This window comes from Toxorhynchites rutilus, chromosome 3, assembly GCF_029784135.1.
Source record: "Toxorhynchites rutilus septentrionalis strain SRP chromosome 3, ASM2978413v1, whole genome shotgun sequence".
NCBI lineage: Eukaryota > Metazoa > Arthropoda > Insecta > Diptera > Culicidae > Toxorhynchites > Toxorhynchites rutilus.
The window spans coordinates 289288268-289313189 of record NC_073746.1 but is presented as its reverse complement, the minus strand read 5'-3'; the positions used below and the strand labels follow the sequence as shown (position 1 = coordinate 289313189).

The following is a 24922-nucleotide window of genomic DNA, read 5'->3' as shown; positions in this document are numbered from 1 at the left end:
ATTGTTATCACGAAGACAATACACAATCTCACAAGTGGCAAGCCATAGGAAAGTGGGGAAAAAGTCGTCAACCTAAGGAATATGCCCATTTCCTGCGTCCACTGTCGCTACAATCTCCGTTTTTCGAAGAATATTGTAGTTCAACTTACTGTTGTTCAAGATAGCCAACGGTTTTTACTATTAAAATTGAACATTGTAAGCCGTTAACCATCACTGACCACATTGCCCTCAAATGACAAAACACCGGTCGAGCTCGTTTATATGCAGACACGATTATAACGGGTGTTAAATAAAAAATGAGAATTTTTTCAATCACATATAACATTTTTTTTATTATTTTTTTCCATCGATTTCAGTATTTTTTATTGATAACATAATGTATTTTCTTCAAAAAAATGTCAGTGAATGTTTGAGTAAGAGCCGTGGTCTGCTGTTCTACGCAACTTTGTCGCGATGCTCTCACAAGAACGTTGTACGGCACTTACGTCCATTTTCCGGATACAATTCCGGATTCTTGTAGTCAGTTGCTTCGTGTCCTTGGCCCTCCAATTGTTTTTATACACTAGGGCACTGAGTGAACCAAAGAAATCCTCTATTAGGCGGCACTAGGGCAAGTTTGTTGAGTTACGTTGACATTTTTTTGAAGAAAATACATTATGTTATTAATAAAAAATACTGAAATCGATGAAAAAGAAAAAAAAAATTTTATATGCGATTGAAAAAATTCTCATTTTTTATTCAACACCCGTTATATGGCTCGATTATACACAATTAAAAAAACCCTTTTTTTATATTTAAAATATGACTTATTTAAAAAAAAAGTAATATTCAACGTTGATGTTATTATAAGTACAGTAGAGTACAAATTGTGATTTTCGAGGATTCTTATTGAAGCCCACCAGGAATTGTTTAAAATTATATTGCAGCGAAGGAATAAAGGAGTCGGGTGTCAAAAAACAAATGGTAGAGCAGTTGGAGAGCTTCTATTTGATTGATAGAAACAATCGGGCTCTTTATGAATTTATGGGATAAAATTAATAATAACACCTTCAAAACCACCAACTTTTAAGATTATCACTTCCAGAATGTTATTCAAATCCTCCAATTTAGGTGTTTCACAACTATATCCTGTTCTTAATTTTCTCATCTTTCATACGAAAGCAACAGAAACGTCTGACATAGCGTACTTTTTAAAGTAGAGCCAGTATGAGACAAACAGAGTCCAAAACCGAAAAACTTCTATGACTCTGTCGTTGTTTACATTTGACCATATGCGCAGAAAGATTTTTTTCATCAAATATGATCGTCAATCATGTTTTCGTCAATGATGTTTTCTGACTTAAAGGGGATAACTCAATAAATTATATATTATTATTATTTTTTGACGTAGGACTACGTCTTTCATTTCTATACCGGGGTGTAAAATCAAAGTTTCGAAAACGAAAGCGTTACGCCGGAGACCGAGATTTTGAGTGTTAATAGCTCCTAAACAACTGTACGAAATGGTATGATAAACACTTCATTCGAAAGATAAAATGTCTACGCGTTCTATACTTGTTACTTTCTGATCCAAAAACTTGTTTCAATAGTCTTAAATTTGCTTTCAAAATAGGCTATTGAAATCACCAATCGGTATATAAGCGAGCGCCGCTCGGAAATCCACTCAGTTCTAATTGAACAGCGGTTGGAGCATGTTGTCGCTGTTGTGGTGAAGCTCTTCATTTATCATGAAAGCGCGGATGAACGGTGTCACCAAGAGCCTGTTTGTGCACCTTAGGCCAGAAGGGAATCCATCAGGAGGAGAGTGATGCTACAAACGGTTCCCCGGGAAGATCTCGAAGCAGCCGCTACACACACACACATACACGCACGGAATTCTTTCCGTTTGGATCGAAAAAGATCCGGAAAATAATCTGCCAGTTCCTCTAGGAATTTAAAAATACATTCATGTGAAAGAGTTTATTTTAATGTTTTCTATCCATGTAACACTGTGACCAAATATGTATCAATCAAGTGCTATTAACAGATGGTTATCGAGTTAGCATTAACCACTGGTGGGCTTCCAGTATCGAGGAAAATGTGGAAATATCTAATCGTTACTGAAAATAATCTGCCAGTTCCTCTGGGAATTTAAAATTACATTCATATGAAAGAGTTTATTTTAATGTTTTCTATCCATGTAACACTGTGACCAAATACATTAGGTTTTGTGATTTTTCAATCAATCGCAATCAACAGGATAGCTTCTGAAGATTATTCTTCCCCATCAGTAGGATATTTCCGTATCCAATATTGGATGCATAAAACCTTGTGCCTCCAACGTAACGCTCTCGTTTTCGAAGTTCTCCAAATATTCATTCATTCAGAATGAATTCAGATTCAACTTCATACAAATGATCTCTAAATCAACGATAGTCCTACGTCACCCTTGCGGTTATACCATAGATATGACCCACTTCCTGTTTTTTTTATATTCAAAAAACCAAAGATATAGTTTGAACCTGGGTAGACTGTACAATTCGTAGTAGCTCTCCATATTTGACCTGAACCAGCGGAATTGCACAAAGAACACACTGTGTTGGATACAACAATTAATTATAAATTCGGTGAACCCCCCGACATAAACTATTTTGCTGCATAGGTAAAATCGTTTCGTCTTCAAACTTCACTAACCAATACCAAAGGAATGAATCGAAGCTAGAAAGGAAGAGAAAACAATAAACAAAAAGGAAGTATTGTGACTATAGGACACCTAGGAGGATAAGCCGATTTTTTAAAACCCAAAACCATATTTCCGAAATATTGTAAAACTATTGTAAATAAAGTAGTGAATTGTAGTTGTATTCTAAAAATAAGAATAAAGTTGTGTAGTTAGGCGTTTTGAAGTGAACGAAGTGTTTTGCAAAATTAATTTACATATTTCGGTGATTCGAACTTCAAATAGTCAATAACGACGCCGGCCATGTCCTTACAGTCACCAAGGGGAAGGGAAGGAATGTTAGTATGATATTCGCCGCCCGAAGGCCAGAAGGGTCGCCTCTATAGCGTAGGTTCCCTAGGTTTTATGTGACCACGACGGTATATTTTATGATTCATTTTTGTCGAAGTCGTATTTTTTAAATATCTATTTTTGCGAGTGTTCTTTGATAGAAAGGACATCGTGTGTTCTGTCGAACCAAAATTTATCTCTGAGTTAGATAACACGAGAAAGTAGCATTCACATTGCCTATGGTATTAACACAGCAGTCATCAGTATACGCCCTCACAGTTTTATCGATTGCGATCTCTGTTCGCCCCCATTCGCCGCCGGAAGGGAAATTTAAATGTCGATCTCGTGCACCTTCGGTACGCTCCCAGCGTTCTAAATTGGAACCGCCAGCGCTAAGTAGAAACGCCATTTCTGTCTTCCCGATTATTGCGCCCAATTTGAAATTATAATTCAAACTACTCACAGATAATTTCTCCCACTCGGATACAATAACAAACAACAACACCACCAAAGAGAGTAGCACCCTTGTCAACGGTATTTTACTTGTTTGCGGAAATGAGTTTTGTGCCGCCTTCGCTTCCATCACCCCCGGCCAGCAACAATCCTCCAGGGTCTTGTTTGATACGGGATGGCAAAAAGTGGCTCACCGCCAGGATGTCATTCGACACGCGGACACGGTGAGTGAACAGGATGAGCGAGGGATTGCTGTAGTGTGTGAATGACGGTGAGTGGGAGAAAGAGAGAGAGATGGACAGAGAATGGACGGCGAATAGAACAGTTACACGACAGTAAATTAACTCCATCTACCGCAGAACAAAACAAGCAGTGGTGTCACTAACTAGAGCATCAAAGTGGTCATTCGTAATTGGTGACGAAGGCCGCATTCACATCGAAAAACATGAATGTCCCGGTTCGGGGTAACACAACCCATCGGGTTAAATGGTCCCCATAGCCAGGTGAAAAGTCAAACGGGACCGTGTATTGATGCAATCCACAGGAAAACCACATGAGAGGGTGTATTGTGTGTATTATTTTTTGTTATGACCAGTGAAGCCGATTGGCGCGGAGCTTTGGAATTATTGTGCAGCGGTTGTAAAAAAAACAAAACACCAAAATGCAATGCTCTTTACAGGGTGGTAGGCTTGGGTAGCCTCAAAAAATTGTATGATGCGCATTAAACAAACAATGTTAGCCTTTAGAAGTTGTTGTGAAGAGCGAAAACTTGGGCTACTTCAATCCCCAAAAAAAAAACATCCCGAAAGTAGAATAAACGTTCGCCCCGAGTACTCCTCCCTTTTAATTGCTCATTAGGTTTATCCAAACAGAACAGCTCATAAACTCCAGCCTCGCTTTCCCTTGGGGCCGATGAGCATACAACAACAAAGAAGATTGTTTTTGTATTACAAATTTACTATATCTCATCCAGCGAATTTTCCCACACAATAATAGCCGGTATAATTTAGGCTTTGTTTTGCTTTTGGCAGAATAAAATAAATTACTTGTGAGCTGAGTGCGCTAAGACAAAAAGTATTCCGCCGGTCGCTTGTCGGGTTCTTGAAGCTGACGATTCCGTTCGCAGGATCCATTTTGTCGGGCTTCATGGATCATATCAATTCATCTATTCGCGCGAAACAAAACAAAACTCATTGATATGTGCTCCACCTGCACAATAGGTATATTCTCTCGACGAATCCTAACCTAAGTTACACATTCGGGTGTCGTGCTAGGCTCGAAAAACGATGGATTTTTTTTGGGGAACAACTTCGTTTTTCGAGGTGTGAAAACTCGTGACAGAAGAGACCTTTTCCCGAGAGAAACAAGGACCATCCGAGGGGAGAGTAGCGCATGAGCATTGATAGGTAACTCTTTCTCCCACTCTCGCTTTCATTCTCTCGCCGTTAAATTGCGATCCTTGGCGTTAATCCGCTGATTCAAATCGAATCAAGTTTTTCACAAACAATGCAACTTCAGCGTTGAATAGCGGTAAACGATGTAGATACAAGTTATTTAAATGAATTGTTTTATGAATGATGCTTGACTTTTTTCTTCACCTTCTTGAATCGTACGAATGTTAATCGATAAGCTTTTCAAAGCACGTAAATTTATAAATCAGTAGTCAACTGTAACCGTTCTGTAGTTTAGATAACAAAAGAACTACGAATTAGTATAAGCCCAGCATCAGTATAGTATGCCTACAGAACATATGTTTGAAACGAAAAATATGAATGGAAAATACATTTATCATTAGATTTTATATCTCATGTAGTAGGAGGTATTGAAGGAAAATTGTTTCTGATAATGATTATTATGATAATGAAGTTTCAGTGAGAATATTGTGATGTTATTTTAATAATAGTTGAATAAGTAATAAAGTGGAAGAAAGAAAATTGGCAGAATGGTGAATGACAAAAAAACAGAAGAACAAATTTTCCCGAATTTATTCTCAAATTTTAATAAATAACATATAAAAATTTATTTTTACCGATTTTGCACTTTATTTCCTCATGAAGACATTCGAAACTTTGAGCGGCCAAGTTCTAAATGGAACATACTTTTATTCTGCGTGGAGTGAAGGTACCTCCTTTAGATTACCACACCTGAAGGCAGATTGTTAAAACATTGAAACCTCATTATTAATAAAGGTTAAACACGGAAATCTGGACACCTTTTAAAGATAGGTTTTTTAAATTTTTTACGCTTCAATTAAGACATTTTTGAATATTTTTTCCCAAAATTCCAGTTAACCCAGTTTAGAGCGTCAGTCGTGTCCCTGTTCCCGCATAGACCTTAACCATTGTTGTCAACGCAATGTAAAATTTCTTCTATTATCGTTCCGAGAATTATCAGAAGATGCGTTCCAAGCAAAATTTCGGAGAAGGCTCCTCCAGAAAATAAATTAGATATATGCAAAGAATTATATTGTAAGCCATTCCCCATGTGATCCTACCGCCAGTCTAATGATATAAATTGAGCTGTTGCTTTCCAAACACAAAAGACAAAAATTTCAACAATGTGGGAGCAAAATTATTCATTGGCGCTTTTCAAGCTGGTAGCCCATCCACAAAAGAGATATTAAAAGTTATTTACAATTTTTACATAATTAGAAAAACATGATTTTTTTTTTGCTTGGAGAGAGCCTGTGTTCATTTAGACGTATTTTTATGTTTTTTGGTGGTTGGGGTCTATCAGATCTATAATTCAGTTTTGACGAATTCGTGCATAGTTTTCAAATTGGAAGTTGCGTCAAAGACATTGCAAGCCGGATGGAAAGAAGAAGAATTTCCAAAAGCGTGAGTTGTGTTTATTGTTATAGTTACCACTAACACAATCGATTTCGAACTTTTCATTGGAATTCTACGAAAGATGCTGAATAGTATTGTTTGTGAACTTCTTGTTTGGGAATTATGTTTTTGGAAGCGTTGGAGATGTAATTTTGCTAAGAGTTACAGAATAATAAATCGGATATTCGATAAGTTATCTGAATTAACAGCCCTTGTTGTAATTCTACGTTTCTTCGTTAATGCCCCCAACATTACCCGCCCTTTTTTTCTGAAATATTTATTCAATATGTCCTCTTGGACATTATCTATACCCCTGCCCCCTCACCATGGACAAGCGTGGACATCTTCGTATCCCTTACCCTGCCTAAATTTGTTCATGTGGTATTTGTAAAACTCCTAAGGTCGACGGAAATGTGTAGTTTTGCACTTTATGTTTAAACTGACATTCTTGTGATATGTAAACATTTCACATTGAATGTAAATATTTACGTAATGTCTACTAAAAATCTGGTGAAAATTTAAACTAATCTAACCTCAAGGGGTATTCTAGTGTGGAGATACGAATTTCGGATGTTTTTTAGAGCTCAGAAAAAACACGACAAATAATTTTTTACCATCCATTTTATCATTATATGCTTATCTATCTTTTCACAATAAAACACAAAATACAAAAAAATACAAAAAAAAAAAATTGTAAGGGGTTGTATCTAGGACACGACCGCATATTTTCGACGTAGAACTACGCAATTATATCATGCAATCCACTTGTTTACCACTTCGAATATTATTTTAGAATTATGTTCTTCGTAACAAATAAATTTTATGAACGTTTGATATTAGGCTGTCAAAAAAGTCCTGCGGTATTTCCGCGAGGTGTCGTTGTAAGCGCGTAGTTCTAGTTGTATTCATTGTATCGAGTCATACTATAGCTTGTTGGAAAGGTATAATATAGTCCTTGACAGTGTTTTGTTTGGTTAAGTCGTTCGTGAGTTATAGTGTCGCAAATATGGAGCAAAATAAAGAGAAAATCCGACATATTTTACAGTACTACTATGACAAAGGCAAAAATGCATCTCAAGCTGCCAATAAAATTTGTTCAGTTTATGGACCCGATACAGTTTCCATTTCCACCGCACAACGATGGTTTCAACGTTTTCGTTCTGGTGTAGAGGTCGTCGAAGATGCGCCACGCTCCGGAAGGCCTGTCGTCGAAATTTGCGACAAAATCGCTGAATTAGCCGAGAAAAACCAGCATAGTAGCAGCCGTAGCATCGGCCAAGAGCTGGGGATAAGTCATCAAACCGTTATTAACCATTTGAAGAAGCTTGAATTCACAAAGAAGCTCGATGTATGGGTGCCACACACGTTGACGCAAAAAAACATCTTTGACCGTATCGACGCATGTGAATCGCTGCTGAATCGCAACAAAATCGACTCGTTTCTGAAGCGGATGGTGACTGGCGACGAAAAGTGGGTCACTTACGACAACGTGAAGCGCAAACGGTCGTGGTCGAAGCCCGCTGAAGCGGCTCAGACGGTGGTCAAGCCCTCATTAACGGCCAGGAAGGTTCTGCTGTGTGTTTGGTGGGATTGTCAAGGAATAATCTATTATGACCTGGTTCCCTATGGCCAAACGCTCAATTCGGACCTGTACTGCCAACAACTGGACCGCTTGAAGGTAGCACTCATGAAGAAGAGGCCATCTTTGATAAACAGAGGCCGCATTGTCTTCCATCAGGACAACACCAGGCCACACACTTCTTTGGTGACGCGCCAGAAGCTCCGGGAGCTCGGATGGGAGGTTCTTTTGCATCCGCCGTATAGTCCGGACCTTGCACCAAGTGACTACCACCTGTTTTTGTCCATGGCGAACGAGCTAGGCAGTCAGAAGTTAGCCACAAAAGAGGCCTGTGAAAATTGGCTATCCGAGTTTTTTGCCAATAAGGAAGCGAGCTTCTTTAACAGGGGTATTATTAAGTTGGCATCTCGTTGGGAACAAGTCATCGAACAAAACGGCGCATATTTGACTTAAACCAGATGATTGTAACTAATTTTATGAACAAATGAAAATTCAAAAAAAATAACGCAGGACTTTTTTGACAGCCTAATATGATGCCTAGGACTACCAAAATATGTGGAGGGATGAATTGTCAAACGTTCATTGTATTTTACATTTCCCTCTAAAATTATTGCACATCTCATGTTTACGTAGTTCTCGAACCGCGAAAGTTCATTCACCTCTGGTATCTGAAAGGATGATTTTCCCAGGCTTCTCAATTTAAAAGTACGTTTTAGGGAAACATATTCCGGTCTGCACAACGACAAGCGAGTACAAAATTACTCAACACCAAAAAATACCCCCGACTTGCATGTATATTTGCAAAGCGGATTTCCACAGGTACATCGATTTTGAGATCTGTGTTGGGGAAACCGTAAATCGGGTCTATCAAAACTTGGCAGTTAGGGCGTTTAGATAACGTTTGACATTTTACAGTTATTCAATTGTTCATCCAATGAAAAATAATATTTTATTAATTGTGATAGACGCGTAGAAATATTTCCTATCAATTGGTGCAAACATCTTTCCGATCTGTTAAGAAATGTTCGAGTTATAAGCATTCGAAATATGGGTAGGGTTAGCACACAAATCGGCAGAACAAATGTACAAGGAAGTTCTTCCAGTTCACAGTGAAAATAGTTATTAACGTTAACTTTATTTCATAAAAACGTGACCTGTTTTCTGATTTGACACCCTTCCTGAAAGACGCAGTTCTACGTCAAAACAATTAGCGAATTTAAGTTGCGAACTGGACTGTGAAACCGCAAAAGCAATACTTCAAATTGAAGATGACATACATAACTGATTTGCAGCCCAGTTAACGTACGCCCTGTTATAGATAAGTCCAGTTAAAGATATTCCAGTTAGCGGTTGACTTCAGTATATGACGGGTTGACGAACATATTACGGTGGGTTTAGACTAGTGATATAATCATGTGAAGATATACGAAGAATTTATAGAAATCGCATCAACCGTTTACACTAGCGCGAACTTATATAATGAATATATTAATATTTTCGGTGAATGACGATTTTTTTTGTGTTCACCGATCCACATATACTTCGTCTACCATTCCACCCTGTTATGTGTCACACTGATATTCATTAATCATTTTCAGTTAGATAATTGAATAACCTGCCAGAATATGTATTCTACGTATTCTACGTAATAGAGGACCTCTTTTTTTTCGAAAATAGTGAAACATTGAACAAAAAACTGTATCTGATAATGATTTTTTATATTATAATGACAAGCTTTTGTGGTAATATTAAGAAATCTGTAGACAAAAAGTAAAAGTAAAAGTCAGGACAACATTCATAAACCACCAAAAAATTATTTTAATTCAAAATATGACGATTTGAAACTAATTTCGGACCTTCTAATCACATAATGTATCTTTCTTTCACGTCAACTTCAAGATTTAATAAATGTCCCCTTATGGAGTAAAAACTACAAAAATCAGGAAGAATCAGGATCATTTCAGTAAAATCAGGCAAAATCGAGTGTTTGTCAGGATATCAGGGAGTGTGCCAGAAAGTCTGGGAAATCCTGAAAAATCAGGTAGGGTTGGCATCTATGACTAGAATAGTTACAAGCTGATGAAGTGAGGGGGTTCTAAAACATTGTGCTATGGCATACACGATTCCAGTGATTCTGGTTATCTAAAACAAAAAAATCTAACAGATTCTGAATCAAAAAAGATGCTGCTATTGCATGAACCTCAGCCAAGTCAAACATATGTTTTTTGACTAAATGACGGCCGTGTGAAGAGAAAAAATGCTGTCTTTTACGTTTCAAGATTTAACAAAAAAAGAAAATTTTAATTTTTTTTTTTTCATGTGACAGAGAGATGCATTCAGTATGTTTATATAAATTCGACATAAATCGGTTCAATAGAACTTGAAATATCGTGTACGCCAGTTTAAAAAAACTAGTTTCGAGATAAAAGTATTTTGTTTTTATCCCATTTGTTTATTTCAGGCTCATTAGAATTTTTAACAGTAACAGAGCCGAATTTTAATCGTTTACATGTCACATGTTTATCACATCTATAATTAGCACATTACACAGTTGCCTTTTATCGGCTTTATAGTATTCCTTCTATACCATTGCATATGGTACATTACATTTCACAGTAGCTATTTAGGCGTAAGAATATTCGTTCTGTTCTTCCATTGTCCAGTTAGACCGGACAACGGAGACAGATGATATGACCATTGTTAAATTATTAATAGAATAGCAGCCCGATGTTTCTTGCAGAGCAGAGCAATTGTATGGATGAATCGACTTTATTTCGACCGTGGATCGAACTCCATCGCTGATGATTGTTGCTTGGACGTAGTTATTCTGTAACAACACAAAGATGGTCAATGAGGGCCCTGAGTTTTGAGCTCACCATCGATCGCTTACTAAGCGAACGCGCAACCAGTGTGGCTACGGAGACCCCCATATAAAAGCATTTGAAGTTGATTGTTATGACCTTATTATATAAGATACCGCATCACAAAAATGGATCAAAATCGATAAATAATGGTGTTATCGAAAAGTCTTTCCTAGGATATATTCTTGAATGCTTGAGCTTCAGAAATATGAAATTTTTTTTTTTCAAATTTATAGACTAGAATACTGCCTTAACAGAGAAATAAACCGAACATTTATTTACATCAAAACAACGTATTCTGGTTAATCGAATATAATCGATTTATATTTATATACACCCGTTCCGATGCATATGATCGTCAGTGCCGTCCGAGTGCCATTACAAATTAACGGATTGAGCACTTGCAGTCTCATCCAGCCGGCGCTCTCTCTTTTACGAACAATAACAAAAAGTAACTCACCTACTCTCGCGGGCTGAATCCTTTCGCTCTCGCTGTTCCATCCTCCTGTTCGAGTGTGGAAAGATTTTTGCGTGCTTCCTTACGCTTCGCTCTCACGCTTCGATAGCACAGCAAGTGCGGGAACCGCGGGAGCGCAGAAAGGCAACATTCGCAAATCCTTGTGTGTTCCTGTTATTTTCTCAATCCCGACCTCCCCGGCTTCGGTCGTCCGCGTTTCGTTCCGAAGCCACGCGTTGATGGTGCTGTCCGAGGTCCGCCTGAAAGTAGGCCAACTCAGTTGCTCTCGAGCGGTGTTCCGAGATAAGCGTCTGTACCGTTTGCTGGTCCACAAACGGGTTCTTTTCCTTTCGTAGCCCACATTCCTTCGGTTGGGGCAGCATATGAGACTTTACATATACCCGTCATTGCCGCCGCCATCTCTGTGAAGCAATTTGTACGCGCGCGGGTGTGTTTGTTGTTGTTCTGGTCCTCCGACCGTGGTGTATCCGAATTCGCGATTTTCGTGGTCGCCAAGGGTGGGGGAATCGATCCGAGACGCAGGCAAAAGGAATGTGTGTGATTCAAAGAGCGGCAGAAATAATTTTTGGTTGCTCCTTTTTCGGTGGGGGCTGAAGGGCCCACATTCGCCGCAAGCCATGGGCGGTTGAAAATTGATTATTAATAGCGTTAAAGCGGCAGGACCGAGCCCTTCAGTGGTTTTACATTACATTGAATAAATCCGGTATGGGCGGAGGAAAGCTCCAGAAATGTGTGGGGGTTGTTGCGTTGTGCGTGAGAAGTGCTCATCGATTTGTTCGTATCTCTTGCCATAAATCAAAATATATGTGTGCCATGACAGTGGCGGGGGTGTTGCAACATTAGTTTAACTTCAGACGTGATCTGCGTTCCTGAGGAGAAGAAACAAGAGCCCAAAACCTGTGAGTGAATTGTTTGCCGGTCTAGTGAGCACCAGATTGCAAAATTTGTGGCACAAACATGTCGAATCAGTGTTAGACAACTAAATCGATTTTGCTAATCTCGTTGGTATGTGTGCGCTTCAAGCTGTGGTAACAGAAATGCTCAAAGTGCCAGTGGAAGGGTTTACATGAAGTAGGAAAATTATCAGTGATTTTGTGAATCAGCCAGAAACGTAAACGACAACCGTCACCTCAAATACAACGAAAATTCTTGCTGACAGTTTGAATATACCCGGCGAACGAGGATTATCAGCGAGGACCACCCGCAGCGAACGGGAAGATCCGACAGTGACAGACAGAGAGGGAAAGTGATCGACCCTTAGCACAAAGTGAGTCCCATTTCCGTTTAACTTTGTATTTGAACTAGTTCAACAACCCGGAGCTACTGTCAACCTAACCCGGTCCAGCCGAGGAGAAGCAGTGTGAGGAAATCTTTTGCGGAAATTACCGCTATCTCTGCTTCGCTGTCGTCTGCTTCCTGCTGTCATTCCCAACCACTCCGTTAACTTTGCAAAACTGACCCGCTTTGTAGTGCGGCCTTTTCTATTTCCACCCACAGTGGGAAGGCTTACGTAATTCCATTGTCAAGAGAGGCGACGGGAAATCGCGGCATGGGGCGTGGAGCGAGCGCTATCGGTTTCATCCGAGTCATTGTCGGATCCGTTATGTTTCATTTCGCTTCCATCACCACGAAGTGCCAGCCCATAATTTGCACTAATTTATCTTTCAACTTTTGTCCGTGTATGTTACTCATTGCCGTCATCATCGTCATCCTTCCAATTGCCAGATGGTGTAGTCATACACATCCTCGCCGGTTCTGTTAGCGGCGTTTGTTTGTTTTGTTTGTCGTTATTCCTTGTTAGACGAATCGGATGATTCAGGCGTTCGCCGAGATGAATTACTGCTGATGATGATGATGGACATCTGCTGGCTGTTGCTACTTTCTGAGGAATGTCCTGTCGAAACGGTGTTCCGTTAGTTGATGGCTCAAACGTGAACGATTTGTTAGAAAATTCTAAAGCAGCTGTGACGAAAGGAAACTCTCCATCGCTGGCGTTAATCATTCCCCGTCGAAGAAATGGTCATACAGGTTACCCCCGCTCACAGATGGGAATGATTCATTATATGCGTGAGGATAAGATAGGTTTTTGATATGATAGATGGAATAGATTTTTGATGGAATGGGTTCGAACAGTTTATCACTCACATTTCTGTTCAAAAATCTGATGAAGGGTGAGGACTGAAGGGATACTAAAATGATTAGGGAAATGTTGAACTATTACTACCGACTTGTCTGTATTTCATGTATGAAAATGATCAGAATGTGAGCTATTCTTCGCGCCGATTTCTTTTATCGATCTATTCCGGTGTTTTATTGTACTTGTTAAAAGGCTTATATCATCAACAATTTCGAATATGAGAACACTGTTTAACGCCATAAGGAAGTATATATTTTTTATATTCAAATGTTGGGAAACATTCCTTGAAAAGTCAAGTGTAGAAACAACCCTTGAGTGAGAGCAATTATGATTAATCTGTAAAATCTCTTTTATGAAATTTGTTTGTGTTTATTTATGTTTATAATTTTTGATAATTTAAATCATATACCAAAGAAGAGCGCAAAAGTAGAAAATATAGGAAATTTAAGGCAAATTTACAACAAACATTATAGAGAATTCTCGTCAGAATTTTATATGTAAAATTAAAATGTAATTCTTAAAAATAACAACCACTCATTGGGTGTCGATTTAGGACTTACGGGATTTTTTCAGATAACGTAAGGTGTTTCCGCTTACTGTAGTGTAAAGTAATGCAATAGGACGTTTCAATTTTAAATATTAGATTTTATATTTTTAGTAGCACGTAAAACGGTAAAATTCTGGGTTGAAGGGAGCAGGAAACAAAGTCACATGCAACCCAATCCTCTGCGTTGCGCTCAGTGTTGCCACATGTACAGATTTATCTGGAAAGGATTACCGATTTTTTTTTCACTTGAGATAGTTTAATATTTTCTTACATCGTAGCTCCCGGATGCGGTTAGTAATTATGTGAGTTTTTTCCATGCCATCGAATTCGCCCCGCAATTTTCTCCACGATCTTCCGTGCCGTAAAGTCGCTGATCCCGTGTTCCTTCGCCATTTTCCGCGCGTTCACAGTATTGGCCCGAATCGTCTTTTTGATGGCAGCGGTAACCCTCGAGCTGATCTTGGGCGAGCTGTGGCCACCTTCTCGGATAGTTGTCTGTTTGTTTTCTCGGTATAAGACCCTTTCCACCGGAACACGGCGATTGAAATGTCTTTTCGTTTTCGTCATCAAAAACAATGTGATAATTGAATAATTTGGCATCAATTCTTGAAATCCGGAAAGTTTAACAAATGGTTGTGTCCCATTCGCCGGAAAACCATTCACCCGAAACACGTTTACCCGAAACACATGTACCCGAATGAAATTCACCCGAATGCAACAAATACCCGAATGTAACAAACATCCGAATGCGATATTTATCTGAATGGAATGTTTACCCGAATGAGAATGAAAGATTCCGACAAATCAGATTATGAGTTTCGTCGAATCTCCTGTTGATAAATAAGATTACATCAAAACAACATGAAAAAGCAACAAAACTACGAAGTGAAATGATAAATTGTAATGAGGAAATTTGAAAATGATTTTGAAGACTTCGCGGTGTCATTTCTGAAAATTAGTGTAGACACAATTGACATGCCGTCTTCCTTCCTTTCCGTATTGATATTTAAATCCATGAGATCATTCAAAAATGAGCATGGGTTATGGAATATTTCGAAAATTAAACAGGTAGTTTTAACGTAAAAAATTTAAGCATAAATGCCATGAGAACGTGGAAGGAATTGATAAAAGAAAAGGTATTCACGTATTTACCACCCCAGTTTTTATATTAAATTTATTATTCCGTGATAAAACTTATTCTGAGGTCAACGTAATGGAGACGAAGCCCCATTTAACGAGGATAAAGAACCTAGGCGGCATCAAGCCGCCGAGTTGACGCAATCCGAGTCGGCCGCCAACCCGCAGTCGGAAGCGGCGGCCTCTCGCAAGCAAACCTGTGTTCAACCGATTGCCCGGTTTGTTTGAAACATAGGAGACGATCCTTTAGTTAGGTTAGGACGGCATACCTGGTGCATTACGGTCGGCAGTCAACTCAGATTGCATCACCTTGTCGGCTTGAGACCGCCTCGGTTCCTCATCCTCGTTAGATGGGAACCGCTTCCATCACAGTGATCTCAGAATAAATTTTATTACGAAAAAAAAAAATCATAATAACAGTTGCACTTTAGTGCCATAATACGTATGTACCAACACTGTCAGCTTTCTTTTAAGTGGACGGGTTGAGTCATCCATATGAATAGATACATTTTATAATACGTTATAAAACTGCATTATTTCACTTTTCATTATTTTGAAAAGGATTTTATCCTACGCCGCTATTTCTCAAATTGCACTACCCACAAAAAATACGAACTTTTTGGATGGAAATGAACGTACAAGACAAATATGATCTTTTTATAATACTCATCAGAAATAAATATATACAATTACTTCCTAATAATAAAATTTGCGTATTATTCGAATGTATCCTTCTTTCGGGTAAGTTCGGGTTGATGTTACATTCGGGTGATTGTTACATTCAAGTAACTGTCGCATTCGGGTAAATGTTACATTCGGGTAACTGTTATATTTGAGTAATTGTTGCATTCGGGAAAAAGTCGCATTCGGGTAGCTGTCTTTCGGGTGAGTGGGTTTCGGGTAAATGTGACACAATCTTAATGAATAGGGGCTTTAGTTTCTGAACTGGTCAGCTTGTTTACCAGATCAAAACCCTATCAAGACCTCGCGAGGAGTGATCGTACGAATAGTACATGCATCTTACAAACAGTGTGAGTGATTTGAAGAGCTTAAACGAGAAGTATCCTCTGCGTAGAACTAGATACACACTACACCATGGCGCAGCTTGGTCAAAACCACACCGAATGGGTTGTTTGAACTGTTTGAAAACTAAAGATGACCTACGAATTAGAAACTCGTTGTGATTCATGTGAAATTAACGTTAATTGTGTAAAGGAGTGAGAGTTTTTCCATCTGGTTCTATAGTTATGCACTGGAATTTTTGTTTTGTTGGATGTTTCGCGCCTGAACACAACAATAAAGTTCAAATGGCCAGTTTTATAAATGAAGATAGTTATTATTCCCCACACTATGTAGTTCAATTCAACCGACCTCTTACATATCTCTGGAAACTGAAACTGAAAAAATGGAGCGGTTATATAGTTATGAAACGTGTATAACGAGAATTTGTAAATTCAAATCTGCTAGCTGAACATTTTTCAATTATTATTTTTTAAGTTGGTACTACTGTCAGTGGTCCTAATGTCAATTTTGAGCGCGATTTGTTATTTCAGTTGTTTACAGTGTCATTAAAAACAAGTTAACTCTTTTTGCTCGGTGATTTTTGATATGATGTTGTCCATTCGGAGTTCCTCCTGGAGAGCAAAACGGTCAATAAAGTTGACTTGGTGTTATGAGGCGTTTGAGAGAGGAAATTCGTCGCAAAAGCCCGGATTTGTGAAAGAACAATACTTGGATTTAGCACCACGATAATGCATCTGCTCAACGATCGATCATTGTGAACCTATTTTGGACCAAAAATGGCACGAATGTGATTGAACAAGCAACGTACTCTCAAGATGTGACCCCGTGTGACTTTTTCCTAATTCCAAAACTCAAATTACCGCTTCGTGGGACCCGTTTTGACAGTATTGAAGATATAAACACGAATTCGCTGCGTGAACTGAAGGAAACTCATGAATACATCTATAAAAAATGATGGGTCTGGGCCTAGGGGACGAACGGGGTCTTGACATAGGACTGTGATTGGGTGTAGTAATTGCATTGAATTGAGTTTTTTTTTATTGTTCCAAATTTGTATTTTTTTTTCTCTTTTGATAAATCAAATGGAAGCCCTGAAAAAAACCGTTCCTTTCTTGTATGAACTTGTATCTTTTCAAGGGGTTAGACGAGATAACGAGATTGAATCCGGAACCACATTCTGTTCAAAAATATACACAGAAATACCATTAAAGCAATTACTACCCTTTTCTTCTGTTTATTCGATTGTGCAGAAGAAGACACGGAGTCATCATTTACCATTGAACACTTGTCTGGATAGATAAGATAAACATAAATATAAGCCTAAGTTAAATAAACCTATGACTACAGAAATGTATTATAGATAACAATAGCATTTTCTCGTTGTCCGGAATATTGTTTGAAGGGGGTTGTAATAACTTTATAGCCAGGTGATTTATATTAAGTATCATATGGCCATGAGTGCTCTCTTGGTAAGTTCGTGTAGCTGATTTAGGGAACTGATCTCGTTGGGTGCTAAGTTCTGCTTATGTATAGGGAAGGTAAAGTAGAATGGACAAGTGCATTTGAAGAAGTGAAGTGTACTTCCAAGGAAGACATCGTGACTACTCAAGCTATCATAATCTGATATGCGTGAGTATACCCATTCGAACTTAAAAATCAGTAGCTAGTTGAATTCATTAATTGCATTTTTACATAACCAAATAACATGCTCAATATTATGACAGCCTGGACCAAAGTTACAAAAATTGTTAGAAGCAATACCTACACGATAAAGACGTGAATTGAGCCCGAATTGAGCGATCTTTGGGGATAATAGAGTAAAACTATCTTCCAAAATCATCTCTCCATTGATTTTGCCAACTTATAAATGACTATTTGTCCGGAAAATGGAAAATAACTCGTGATACGCATCGACTCACATTGTGAGCTAACGCCGAATTGCAGGCAAAAAGATTACTCGTTGCGTCGAAGAGGAAAGCCAGTGGTTGGTGCAATCGGAAAAACATATCCATTTTTATCGTCAAATTATTTAACTTTTTCACTATATAGTAATGCATTGAAATCCGGACGCTTAAGCGCTTACGAATATAACTTCAACCACTAAAAAATATTGACATATCATAGCACTAAAAATTAGCGTTCCTGTGGAATCAGAAGGCCTTCATCTATGTTATGAATCACAGAACTCCACAAAATCATGTTATATTTGTTCAAAATTTGAAATTTCTTTCATCGTGTCATGATTTTAAATCCGGACACTTTTTTAATCATGCTTTGAAATCCGGACACTTTTGCTTTTAAATCCGGACACCTGTTCTTTTTGCAATTCTTTGAGATAAATTATTTATTAATTATTGTAGAACTTATTAACGGGTGCGTCATAAGTAGCGGGAATAAATGGAAACGGATTTGGTACAAAAGTTATTTATTAATTCAATTATTTATTGGCGCCATTTATATATATTTTCAAAATCCTATCAATATGAGTATCAAATGAAAGGGCTTGATTAGTAGAATACAGTAGTTTATGGAAAATGTAAATCCAAAATGGCGGCCGCTACAAAATGGCGGATTGCATATTTTCTCAGAACCCCATCAATATGGGTATCAAATGAAAGAGCTTGACTAGTGGTATACAGTCATTGATGAAAAATATAAATCCAAGTTGGTGGCCACTACAAAATGGTGGATCACATGTTTTCTCAAAACCCCATCAATATGGGTATCAAACGAAAGCGATTGACTAGTAGAACACGGTTATTCATGAAAAATGCAAATCCAAAATTATGAAGAAATTGATGAATGGTTATATTGTAGAGAAATATACTAATGATACAGATAATGTACTAAAAACTTTAAAATAAAATAATTAAAAAACACTTTTTTAAGTTCAACGGTTTCATTATGATTAAACATAATAACAATACAGATGATGTACTAAAAGCTAGAAAATAATTAGGCATGTAGCAATTAGTAATTATCACACCCCTTTCTTCATTAATCTAGGGCATTGATGAGACTAAAATAAAATCGTGGGGCATGTAATGAAACAACAAACTGAAGGTAATGGCCCCGTCACCATTTTGAATTTGCGTTTTTCGTAAATAAGTGTGTTCTAATAGTCAAGACCTTTCATTTGGTACACATTTTGATGCAATTTTGAAAAAAAAATATGAATATGAAATTCGCCATTTTGGGCTTTCAAGATTACGAAATACGCAGTTTTATAATGACTGCAGAGATAAAGGTGTGTTCCAAATTTCAGATCAATCGGTCAACAGTAAGGGGGTGAAATTTTTATAAATGTAGGACAGCGCTACAGAAAAAGTTACAAAGTTACCCACGTACATACAAACAGGTCATATAATCGACCCCGTCCTGTGTACCGAAGAGTTTTGCGGTTTCCCGGATCGAAAATCTTTGCTCCACACTCCATACTCCATACTAAGGCTTCTAACATACCCCTATGCAACTTCTTCAATGAGAAATTTAATCGTCAACTTTTGACCGTCCGGATTTAGAATCATTTTCTGAACGTGCTTTTTATTCCGGACATAGGTTTGTGAAATTCACATTGATTTTTGATTTTTAACATTTTTATGTTCACAGCTAGGTACCATGTTTGACACTAAACTAAATTGACACAATAGTAACTATCAGGCACATCAATTCAACATGCAAAAAATGTCATGGTTTTAGCATAATATTGAATGTAATGAAAAAGTGTCCGGATAGAAAAGCGTCCGGATTCAGAAGCATCACTGTACTTTCTGTTCGTGTTCAAGCAAATTTTTTTGAATAATTTTCTGTCTAATACAACATATAACACATACATATGTCGAAATAACGATTTTGAGCAATATGCGCTTGAAATCTCTTAATGAAGCGTTTCGATGACTGGATTATTTTGAAGGTGATTTTAAAAATTTAGATCAAGCATTTTCTTTAAAAACACAAAAAAAAATTCGTTCCTTTATTAGTGAAAAAAAAATGCGGACAATATGGAATGCTTACATCTATGTCACTACTAACAAAACAGTAGTTCGTCAATGGCAAGAACACTCTAGAAATAAAAAAAAATCAGTGGCAGGTCATCGACATAAAATGCTTGGGAAACATTAAAAGAGAAATGTTGCTCAATAACCGCGAATAATCCATAATATTATTAGCAGAAGAAACGAACATTGCAATGTAAGTTTTGATTGAACGGAATTTCATGTCGAAATATATCGCGCTGATCTCGGTAAAGACTTTGTTTCTTCTGTTGTTAACGATATGCTAAATACGACACGCAATAAATGCGATTGTTCAATCTACCAAGACGGTTAAAAACGATTTTTGCTTATGGGTGAGTTGCTGGCCCATCAGTGATTTCATTTTTAATGAATTGACATCGCATAGCACCCGAACTATATTACTTAAAATCTCTGTGATCTTCTTGTTATAGAGCATTGTTACAACTCATGAGTATCGTGAGCATCGTTTCATTTTCCAACTGAGAACAACATGTTTTTACCAATCTGGGTTAAGGGGCATAATTCGGTGGAATAGCTGTAATCTGAGCGAAAAACTGGAAATGCGATGGGTTTCATTTCTATTGGTTGTGTGGAAGAAATTCTTTTTTTTTTTCGCGCAATCATAACCGCTGCAGCTGTTGCCGAAACTAGTTCCATCATCAGAGAACCAGTGGTTCTATTTCATGCCAGAACCACGTAATTAGTTTCATGCGACACACTGCCATGAGCTGAAATTACGTTCGGCAGCGCGCTTTTACATGGTAACATGTGGGAACGAATTGGTTCTCTCGAGCTGAGAAGAGTCCTTGTACCGCAACGTCCCCAAAAAATAATGAATAATAAACAACAGCTCGGTGGATGTTAATTAGTAGATTCGATAAATACCACTACCCACGATAGCGAACTTCTGGCCACGGATCGATTTGTTCATCTGGGATAAGTGAAAACAAGCATTCGCTTCCCCTCAGATGATCTCAATAAACTGACCCACCCCAAATTTCACCCCACAACTTTTCTTTCCCAGTGCCACTGCGTCGTGACGAGATCTCGCTATTGATTTCCTATCAACGCTTTCCGGACTTCTCCCTGTGCCATCCCATCCAATATCGTAAAAGTGTTCCTCCCTCTTGCCGGCGGAAAAATCCATAACTTTACTTTCTCTCCAAAGCCAAAATTTTCTTCGCCACTTCACCAGATGCGTTAGCCAACTTGTTTCCATTCCGCTGGCTCGTCGTTTTGCCACCAAATTTATGCTCCGTGTGTGTTTCGTTTGCCCGCTCGCACTGGATGTACTTATTTCCGACGGAAGCAGTTTTGATACAATCAGAAAATTGGCTGGCGGTTATCGCCATCCTCGAGGCTCCGGATGAATGCTTGTTTGTAGCTGTGGCACCAGGTCAAGTGACGCGCAACAGTGTGGGGAACCCGTATGAGCGTGACACTAAAATCGTTTCGAGTGCATTCTTCATGCACCCGACCGCGACAGCGAATTGCATGGGCATGAAAGCTCTTTATTTATGCTAGTGGAACATTTTTATGTTTCACGAAGGTGTCTCTGAGGGTACCTCTTGGTGACGGAACGGAGGTTGTTGCAAGTTCGTTAAGGAAACAAAGTTCTTTGCTGTCTCTTCCGTGGATGGGGATACGGAATTGAACAATGATTTTAGACCAGGATACCACTGAGGCAATATTTAGGAAAACATCTAAACTGTGGTCCAACAAATCGCAGAGATGCATAAAAAAAACCATTATATTCAATTTTTTCCCTCAAAAATGTAGAAGTTTTTACAATTGGATTGGAAATACATTCTATCGAATATGTACCGGGATTTTGTGTTTTCGTGAAAATGCTTTATTTACCATCTTAATTTATATTTTCCTTCTGAAACAATACACTTTTTCCAACAAACAATCTAGTCATCGAAGCACTTTTTATAGGTAGCTGTATTCAGGAATTGCCTTCAGTTCACGCAGCGAATTCATTTTTATGTCTTCAATGCTGTCTAAATGGGTCGCACGAAATGGTAATTTGAGTTTCGGAAAAAGGGAAAATGTCATGTCTCGTTGCCAGTAACTATACGTTGGACGAACGTGGGATCAGATTTTGATCGTTCAAGCATATCTTCAGCCACTTGGTTGCGATGAAATTTTTGAACAAAATTGAGCTCTTGTGGCACTAGTCTTCGACTTCGAAACATCACCTAAAATATAACGAACAGTCTTTTGAAAGATATTCTTAAATTGAATTTTTCAGACATAATTTTTAAATTGAAAGACATTGCGATGGATTTGAATAGAAACCATTTTACTTTTTTCAGGAACGAGAAATTTTGTTCGAAATGTATTAGATTTTTCAACACTTTTTGTGTTCTTCTCAGATCACTGTGCAATATTTATGAAGGTTAAAATACAACCAGATGATTTCGTACCGCGAGGTCGTGGATATTGGAAATTCATCAATTATTTTTTGAAGATACAAGGGTTGTATTGATTGAAGGAAACAATTTTCGAATTCATTTGAATTCAACATATTTGCTGCGTAAGTAAAGAATTTGAACAAACGCCAAGTCATATAAGGTACCTTGGTTTTGATGGCTGTGTTAGGAAACACATGTCCGTGGGAGCAAAATTCTCCCAACTTGCATGTATTTGCAATGCCAATTTCCACAGGTGTCTTGGTTTCGATGGCTGTGTTGGGAAAACCGTAAATCGGGCCAATCAAAACGGAGCAGCTATGCCGTTTAGATAGCGCTTGACATTTAACAATTGCTTATCTCATGAAAAATACCATTTTTCAGATTAATCACTCACGCCAAAAAAAAACGAATAGTTCCTTATAAAAATTTGTTTCGTTCCGTTGATGGTAACATTGCATTCCCCACTTCGGGACGATAATATTCGGCTACTCGTTCAGTCTGATCGGATGGTTTTCAGTGTCAAGATGTACAATTTACAAGAACGTGTATTTTTAGTCAAATCGTATTACTTGAGCAACCGAAGCCTTAATGAAACGTTGTCCTCTTATGGTAAGAATTTCAACATTTCCGGACGTCGATTATTTCCGCTGGGGGTACGTGTAGGACCGTTTCTATGTTAATAAGCCACAAAATTTGGAGGAACTTAAACAAGAAATAACTCGGATTTTCAACAGCATCGAACTAGTAATATTTATTAGAGTTGTGCATGAATAATTTTGTTCACCGTTTAAAACGCGTTATCGAAAAAAGGGGTGGTCACATCAAAAATGTCCTGAAATAAGCTTTATTTTCGTGTTTTAAAAATAAAAATCGGTTCACTTTTGTAGAAGTTATTAAAATTTGTTGCGTGAGCGTTTAATCTGATGGACCCTGTATTGATTGTGATAGCTGCGTAGAAATATTTCCTATCAATTTATGCAAACATCTTTCGGATTTATTAAGAAATATTCGAGTTATAAGCATTCGAAATCTATCAATTTTTTCCTGCATATTTAGTTCTTAAGTTTTCATTTTACCATCCCCCCCCCCTTTTTTTTGCGGTTAGACATAGTCCCACGACAAAAAAGGAGGTTGGGAACCAAATATAGTACTACCACGATTATCTGCGAGCGGATGATACGCAGTGCTCATAGATCTCACAGATCTCGACGACTCGTGCGTTATAAAACATTTGGCATAAAAATCAATTTGAAAACCCCGATTTCCTGTACTCTCCTCTAGGGTGATTTTCCGGTTTTCAAAAAACATGCATTCATGTATTGGATATTTTATCGTGCAAATAAATATTTCGCACGAAGTTTCATACGAAAAATCGAGAAGGCCATTTTCATTGACACACTAAACCATACATTTTGCCTCGTATCTCGAAAAAAGACTAAGAGCCAGAGTGTCGATTTTCGACAAAAAACAAATGTTTCGATATGACAGTAGATCTCGACGTTTTATGCAATTTTAAGACTTTTGGTATCAAACAAAATTTCTAAAGCAACATTTTCATGTTCACAATTCATTTCATGCTCGAATCGCTTCTTGATTTCGTGCAGTCATCCTGAAAAACTGACTAGAAATGTGAGAGAATGGCTAACCGAAGATATCTATGTTAGGGAAAATTTCGATTTAACGACCACGAAGCTTTCGTATGGTCATTTTCTGAAATCATCAATCCAGACACCGAGCGTTGAGGATCGTGTGACTGCCGATTGAAGAGTCGTTTGGGAAAACGTATCTATCAATTTTCACTCATCTCAGAATCGTTTCAAAGCTTTTGGATTCTAAATGATATAATTACAAATCGTGGAAAATTACAAGCGTATAATATAGGGAACATGACTTCTGACAACTGCGACAAATGTGGTTTAGTCTGTAACCCGCGACGCTGGGAAAGCGTGCGAGCCAGTCGCTACCGGGGCTTTTACGTAGATAAGCGGCTGGCTTGTGCGCCACTCCTGCGAAGAGAAGACCAGCCGCCGCCGTGTTTGCTGTAGTTGCCCGGCTTTGAGACACCCAACACCTGAGGGCGGGTTTGTCCTTTTGTCGCTAAACTCGGTTTGTTCCGCGACTGTTGGCTGCGCTCCAAAGAGAGATCCGCGACACCGTTTGTCCGCGTTCCGAATTTCACTCCGGTGGTTCTCAATGAACACCGTTTCTACTGAAATTTTCATCACTGGATCTACCTCAATGATGATCGGTCCCACCCACCTTGAAGCTTGCTTCAGAAGAGGAAGCAGGGGTTGAAGCTGTATGCAACAACAGAAACGAGTCTCAACCCTGGACTCGTGTCCTCACACTGAAAAATCTATTCGGTTTGACGGGTTTTAGGCCACACCGCGAGCCAGTAAATACGCAAAGTTTTCCTTGCATAACAATCAAGAGCTACATAAACATTTATTTACAATA

The 24922-nt window shown here is 38.3% G+C and overlaps 1 protein-coding gene across 4 annotated transcripts in view; it reads left to right on the top strand.

Moving 5' to 3' along the window:
• Positions 1-11352: 11352 nt before the first annotated feature.
• LOC129775497 (dipeptidase 1) overlaps positions 11353-24922 on the top strand; it is a 509186-nt gene continuing 495616 nt past the window's right edge. For all 4 annotated transcript variants that reach the window (XM_055780305.1, XM_055780304.1, XM_055780303.1 and 1 more), the window contains exon 1: positions 11353-12455. The gene's annotated coding sequence lies outside the window, so the exon portion shown is untranslated. The remainder of the gene's footprint in view (positions 12456-24922) is intronic.